The sequence below is a fragment of the Chrysemys picta genome, chromosome 2 (assembly GCF_011386835.1).
Source record: "Chrysemys picta bellii isolate R12L10 chromosome 2, ASM1138683v2, whole genome shotgun sequence".
Lineage (NCBI taxonomy): Eukaryota > Metazoa > Chordata > Testudines > Emydidae > Chrysemys > Chrysemys picta.
In genome coordinates, this window is record NC_088792.1 from 99,566,364 (window position 1) to 99,572,488 (window position 6,125).

Below are 6,125 nucleotides of genomic sequence, written 5' to 3' on the forward strand. Positions count from 1 at the left end.
TCCCCTTAGGCCCTCCAGACAAACTGGACTTTGTGATAAATTGTCACTTACACCAAAAATCACACCGTACATATTCAGGCTGCTCCCAGTCCCAAGAGACCAGTCACTTACCGCTGATCAATTGGTACCCTAGAATGATCTTATACCAATGACAACACCTGTAGCCAATCCTGTAATAAACCACCTAAAGGTTTATTAACTAGGAAAAAGAAATAAGAGTTATTTACAGGCTACAGCAAGCAAAATTATACATACAAATGGGTTATCATCTCAATCCTAAGAGTTGTAGTGACCTGTTAATTGAAAGTGTCTTTCAGGGCAGACCCAGGAGATCTCTGACTTCAGTTTGGTGTCTCAAACCCTGTCAAAGTTTGAACACTGAAAAAGATGGAAAATTTTCCTGTGATTTAGTTTTATTTCCTTCATTTAGCTTCCAAGTCCACAGGATGAGCTTCCTTGCACATAGCATTTCCAAGGTGTGGCTTGGCCATTAACCAATCCTTTGGATTGCGATGTTCCTTGATGGTCCAGCTGATTTTGATAGTCTTTCTGGATGGGCAAGGGCAGGGGAACAATGCCCGTGCCTGGGTTCACAAGTTCAGAGTACACATTTTCAAAGTTATAAAGCAAAACTTCCATGCTGTAAGAAAATATGTAATACAGACATTGCAAGTGAGATTAATGGGTGCAGCAATTTACAAGCATTTCAGAGTCTAAACACTAAATATATTCTTATAAGACTACTATGTATTTTGAGAAAAACTAACATACAGATGAACTGGTTTGGTCTCCAGCTATGAGTTTGTTTGTTCTTAGCTAATGCCTGCAGTCTTGGCGAGAGCTGGCACCTGGTTTGCCAGCATCACATACACTAAAATGGAATCAGATGGATCAAAGAGAAGGTGGGTGACACCTTTAGTCCCTGTATCAGTGATGTGAATCCAGCCCAAATCAGTGGTGACCATAAACTATTAGCTGGTGCCTATTGGTTGATGTCTGTGGTGGAGTGAGCTGGTGGTGACAGTCCATTTCTCCACTAGACGGGTGCCCATATTACAAAAATGAATCCCACAAGTCACGGCCATTGGCACTCTTATCACTCTCAAAAGAGAGGCCAAAGAGTGAATGAGCATAAAGGACAAACTGCTCTATCACTATGATGGTGGCCTATCCAGTTCTTGGTGAAGCACAGTGGGACGGTGTGGGGAAGCGGGAGCCACTTCAGACCGGCTCTGGGAAGACAGGATTTCTGTTTATGAAGCTGTCAGCCTGACACCTGTCACCAACACTAATTTCACACTATTAAAATGATATTGTCAAGGTTTTCAGGACAATCATTTCCTCTGCCTCGACAGCAATCCCATGCGAGAGTTCTTTACTTCCATATTCCTTAAGGCAAGTTTTGATTCATAGATTCCAAGGCCAGAAGGGATGGCTGTGATTATCTAGTCTGACCTCCTATATAACACAGGCCTTAGAAGTTCCCCAAAAATAATTCCTGGAGCAGATATTTTAGGGAAAAAAAACCCCAATCTTGATTTTAAAATGGTCAGTGATGGATAATCCACCACAACCATTGGACATTTGTTCCAATGGTTAATTACTCTCGATGTTAAAAATTTACGCCTTATTTCCAGACTGAATTTGTCTAGCTTCAATTTCCAGACATTGGATCATATTACACCTTTCCCTGATAGATTGAAGATCATCATCATCATCATCATCGTGTTCCCATTACACCTTTGGCATTTAGGGCAGTGACAAAGCTCCTCCACTCCTGTCTGTTTCTGGCAAGTCTTTCAATGGTTCCCCAGCTGTGCCCCACGTTTTTCAGCTCGGCTTCCACAGCTCTTCGTTGTTTTCGGGAGGCCTCGTTTTCGCTTGCCTTCAGGTGTTCATCTTATTGCTACTCAGGTGATGGAATTATTGCTACTCATCTGAAGCACATGGACATTCCATCTCCAACGCCTGCCGGAAATGATGGTGCTCATGTCCTCTTGGCTGCACTGTGTAAATAGATCTTGATTTGAGATTGTTCTGGGCCAAAAGATACAGAGGATTTTTCTGAAGCAGGTTGTATGGAATGAAGACAGTTTGGACATGTCATACTTTCTCATTCCCCAGTATTCTGCACTATAAAGTAATGTTGAAAGTATGCAGCTCTGATAAATCTTGAGTTTGGTTCTGGTGTTGTATTTGGATGATTTCCAGGCTGTACTTAAACTCCTGAAGGTGTTCCTGGCTTTATTGATTTTGTTCTGGATGTCCTGGCTTGTTCCACTGTCCTGGATGCTGCTGCTGCCCAAGTATGTGAATGTTTCTACATTGGTGAGAACATAATCCTCTATCCGTACTGGTGATGGTGAGGCAATATTAAAGGTCATTATATCGGTCTTATTGCAGTTGATTTTCAGTCCAATTTTCTGGCTGAATGTGTTGAGTCGAGTTGTTTTTTCTTGTATATGGTGTTGGGTATATGATAGGACAGCAAGATCATCTGTGAAGTCCAGGTCTTCAAGGGTGTCCATTTAATGCCTCTTGGCATGTCTTCTGAAGTTCGCTGCATTACCCAGTCGATGGCAATGCTAAAGAGGATTGCAGACATGACTCACCCCAGACGTATTCCTGTTTGACATCAAAACTGAGCTCACTGATCAACACTGCATGTCAAGTTGAAATAAAAGCTTTTGATGACATTGATTATGCAGAGAGGGATTCAATAGATTGAAGAGCCCATTATTAAATATTTGTTCCACATGTAGGTACTTATAGGTTGTAATCAAGTCAATCATAGACTCAGACTTTGCAGCCAGAAGGGATTATCATGATCATCTAGTCTCAGGATCGGCAACCTTTGGCCCTTGGCCCGTCAGGGAAATCCACTGGCGGGCCGGGATGCTTTGTTTACCTGCAACGTCCGCAGGTTCAGCCGATCACAGCTCCCACTGGCCGCGGTTAGCCGTTCCAGGCCAATGGGGGGCTGAGGGAAGTGGCGGCCAGCACATCCCTCGGCCCGCGCTGCTTCCCGCAGGCCTGGAACAGTGAACTGCAGCCAGTGAGAGCTGCGATCGGCCCAAACTGCAGACGCTGCAGGTAAACAAGCCATCCCGGCCTGCCAGCTGATTTCCCTGACGGGCCGCGTGCCAAAGGTTGCCGATTCCTGATCTAGTCTAACCTCCTGCACATTGCAGGCCACAGATTCTCACCCACCCACTCCTGTAATAGACCCCAAACCCCTGGCCAAGTTACTGAAGTCCTCAAATCATGATTTAAAGACTTTTCAAATTACAGAGAATCCACCATTTACACTAGTTTTAATCTACAAGTGACCCATTCCCCATGATGTACAAGAAGGTGAAAACCTTCCAAGGTTTTACCAATCTGACCCAGGAGAAAATCCCTTCCCAACCCCAAATATAGTGATCAAACAGACACTGAGCACATTGGCAAAAACCCACCAGCCAAATATCTGGGAAAGATTTCTCTGTGGTAACTCAGAAAGCTCCCATCTACTGTCCCATCACCAGCCGCTGGAGATATTTGCAACTAGCAGTCACAGATGGGCTATGTGCCAGCGTAGGCAGTCTTCTCATACCATCCCCTCCATAAACTTATCAAGCTCAGTCTTGAAACCAGTTAGTTTTTTTCCACCCACTGCTCCCTTGGAAGGCTGTTCCAGAATCTCACTCTTCTGAGTATTAGAAATCTTCATCTAATTTCAAGCCTAAACTTGTTGATGACCAGTTTATATTCATTTGTCCTTATGTCAACATTGGTGCTTAACTTAAATAAATCCTCTTCCTCCATAGTATTTATCCCTCTGATATATTTATAGAGAGCAATCATATCTCCCCACAGCATCCTTGGTTAGGCTAAACAAACCAAGCTCTGAGTCTCCTCTCATAAGGTAGGTTTTCCATTCCTTTTCCAGACCTTCTCTGCACCTGTTCCAGTTTGAATTAATTTTTCTTAAACATGGGAGACCAGAACTGCACACAGTATTCCAGATGAGGTCTCACCAGTGCCTTGTATAATGGTATGAACACTTCCCTCTCTCTACTGGAAATACCTCATCTGATGCATCCTAGGACTGCATTAGCCTTTTTCATGGCTGCCTCACATTGCTGGCTCATAGTCATCCTGTGATCAACCAATAGAGACAGGTCTTCCTCCTCCTCTGTCGCTTCCAGCTGATATGTCCCCAGCTTATAGCAAAAATTGTTGTTGTTAGTCCCTAAGTGCATGACCTTGCAGTTTGCACTATTAAATTTTATCCCATTTCTATTCCTCCAGTTTTCAAGGTCCTCCAGATCTTCCATTATATGCCAGTTCTCCTCCATATTGGCAATACTGCCCTCCTTTATGTCATCCACAAATTTTAACACATTCCTGCTTTTTGTGCTAAGGTCTTTCATAAAAATGTTAATATAGATAGGGATAGGTCTTGGGACCTGAGTAACTGCACTAGTAACCTCCCTGCAGCCTGACAGTTCACCTTTCAGTATGACCAATTGTAGTTTCCTCTTTAACCAGTTCCTTATCTACCTTTCAATTCTCATATTAATCCTCATCTTCTCCAATTTTACTAATAATTTCTCATGTGGAACTGTATCAAATACCAGGTAGAGTAGATCTACTGCATTTCTTTTGTTTAAAAAATCATTTATCATCTCAAAGAAGGAGATCAGGATGGTCTGGCATGATCTACCTTAACTTCTTCCTCTTTCAAAATTTGTTCTAAGAGCTGGCACACAACTGAGGTCAAACTAACTGGTCTATAGTTTCCCGGATTATTTTTTTCCCTTCCTTAAAAATGGGTACCATATAAGCAATTCTCCAGTTATTGGGTATGACCCCCAAATTTGCAAATTCATTAAAAGTCCTTACTACTGGGCGTGCAACTTCATGTGCCGGTTCCTTTAACATTCTTGGATGGAGATTATCCAGCACGCGCCCCCCTCCAACCTCCCCGGTTTGGTCTCAGTAAGATGCTTAAGTTTAACTTTCACCTCAGATGGGGTAATTTCTACTTCCATATCCTCATTTCCATTAGCCACCCTGCCACTACCACAAAGCTCCTCATTACCCTTATTAAAAACTGAGGCAAAGTATTTGTTTAGGTGTTGGACCATCCCTAGATTATCTTTAATCTCCACCGCATCCTCAGTGCTTAGTGGTCCCACTTCTTGCTATAGGGCTTCATTCTATAAGTCCTTTGCACCTAGAACTTCTGGTGAATTTGGCTCACAATTCATAGATATATTTAAAGATTGTGAGATGCTCAGCTACTATGTTAATGGGGGGGGCATATAAGTATGACAGACAGATAGATAACCGTGGTTATTTTCACGCCCAGGGAATGTACTATGGACAGATTCTATCTTCTCTTCCATGTGCACATATGAGGAGAGGTGGAGAGTGCGCACAGGGAGAAGCCAAAATCCAAGTGTTCACATTCCCTCAGTCCAAGCACCAAGGGAGTCATAATGCCACTAGACACCATGAACGGGGTGAGGTTGTGGTTAAGTTGGAGAGGATGCATGCTGCACTACTTCTTAGCATGCTCTCCCAGCTTCTCTGGAGACCATTTCTGCCTATCACCTCCACAGACAGAATGTCTCTGTGAACCACTGCTGGTGGGTTGCTTTTCCCCAACCCTCTGCCCCCTTGCCGAGCTGTGGGTTTTACAGTCACAATATAGCCCCAACCTTGTTGCTTAGTGACTGCATATTAACCTGCCACCTTGTTCCTAAATTATCATGAGGTTGTGTTTTGTTTCTGGTTGGTCTCTGCTGAATTTGGATGAATAGTCATTCACCCAAGTCTAGAGGCAAGTTGGAAAAAAAAAAAAGGTAACAGTTTATAAGCAACAGAGGGTCCTGTGGCACCTTTGAGACTAACAGAAGTATTGGGAGCATAAGCTTTCGTGGGTAAGAACCTCACTTCTTGCATCTGAAGAAGTGAGGTTCTTACCCACGAAAGCTTATGCTCCCAATACTTCTGTTAGTCTCAAAGGTGCCACAGGACCCTCTGTTGCTTTTTACAGATTCAGACTAACATGGCTACCCCTCTGATACTTGAGTTTATAAGACTGAACTGTTCAAGTTGGAGAAAAAATGCTTGGA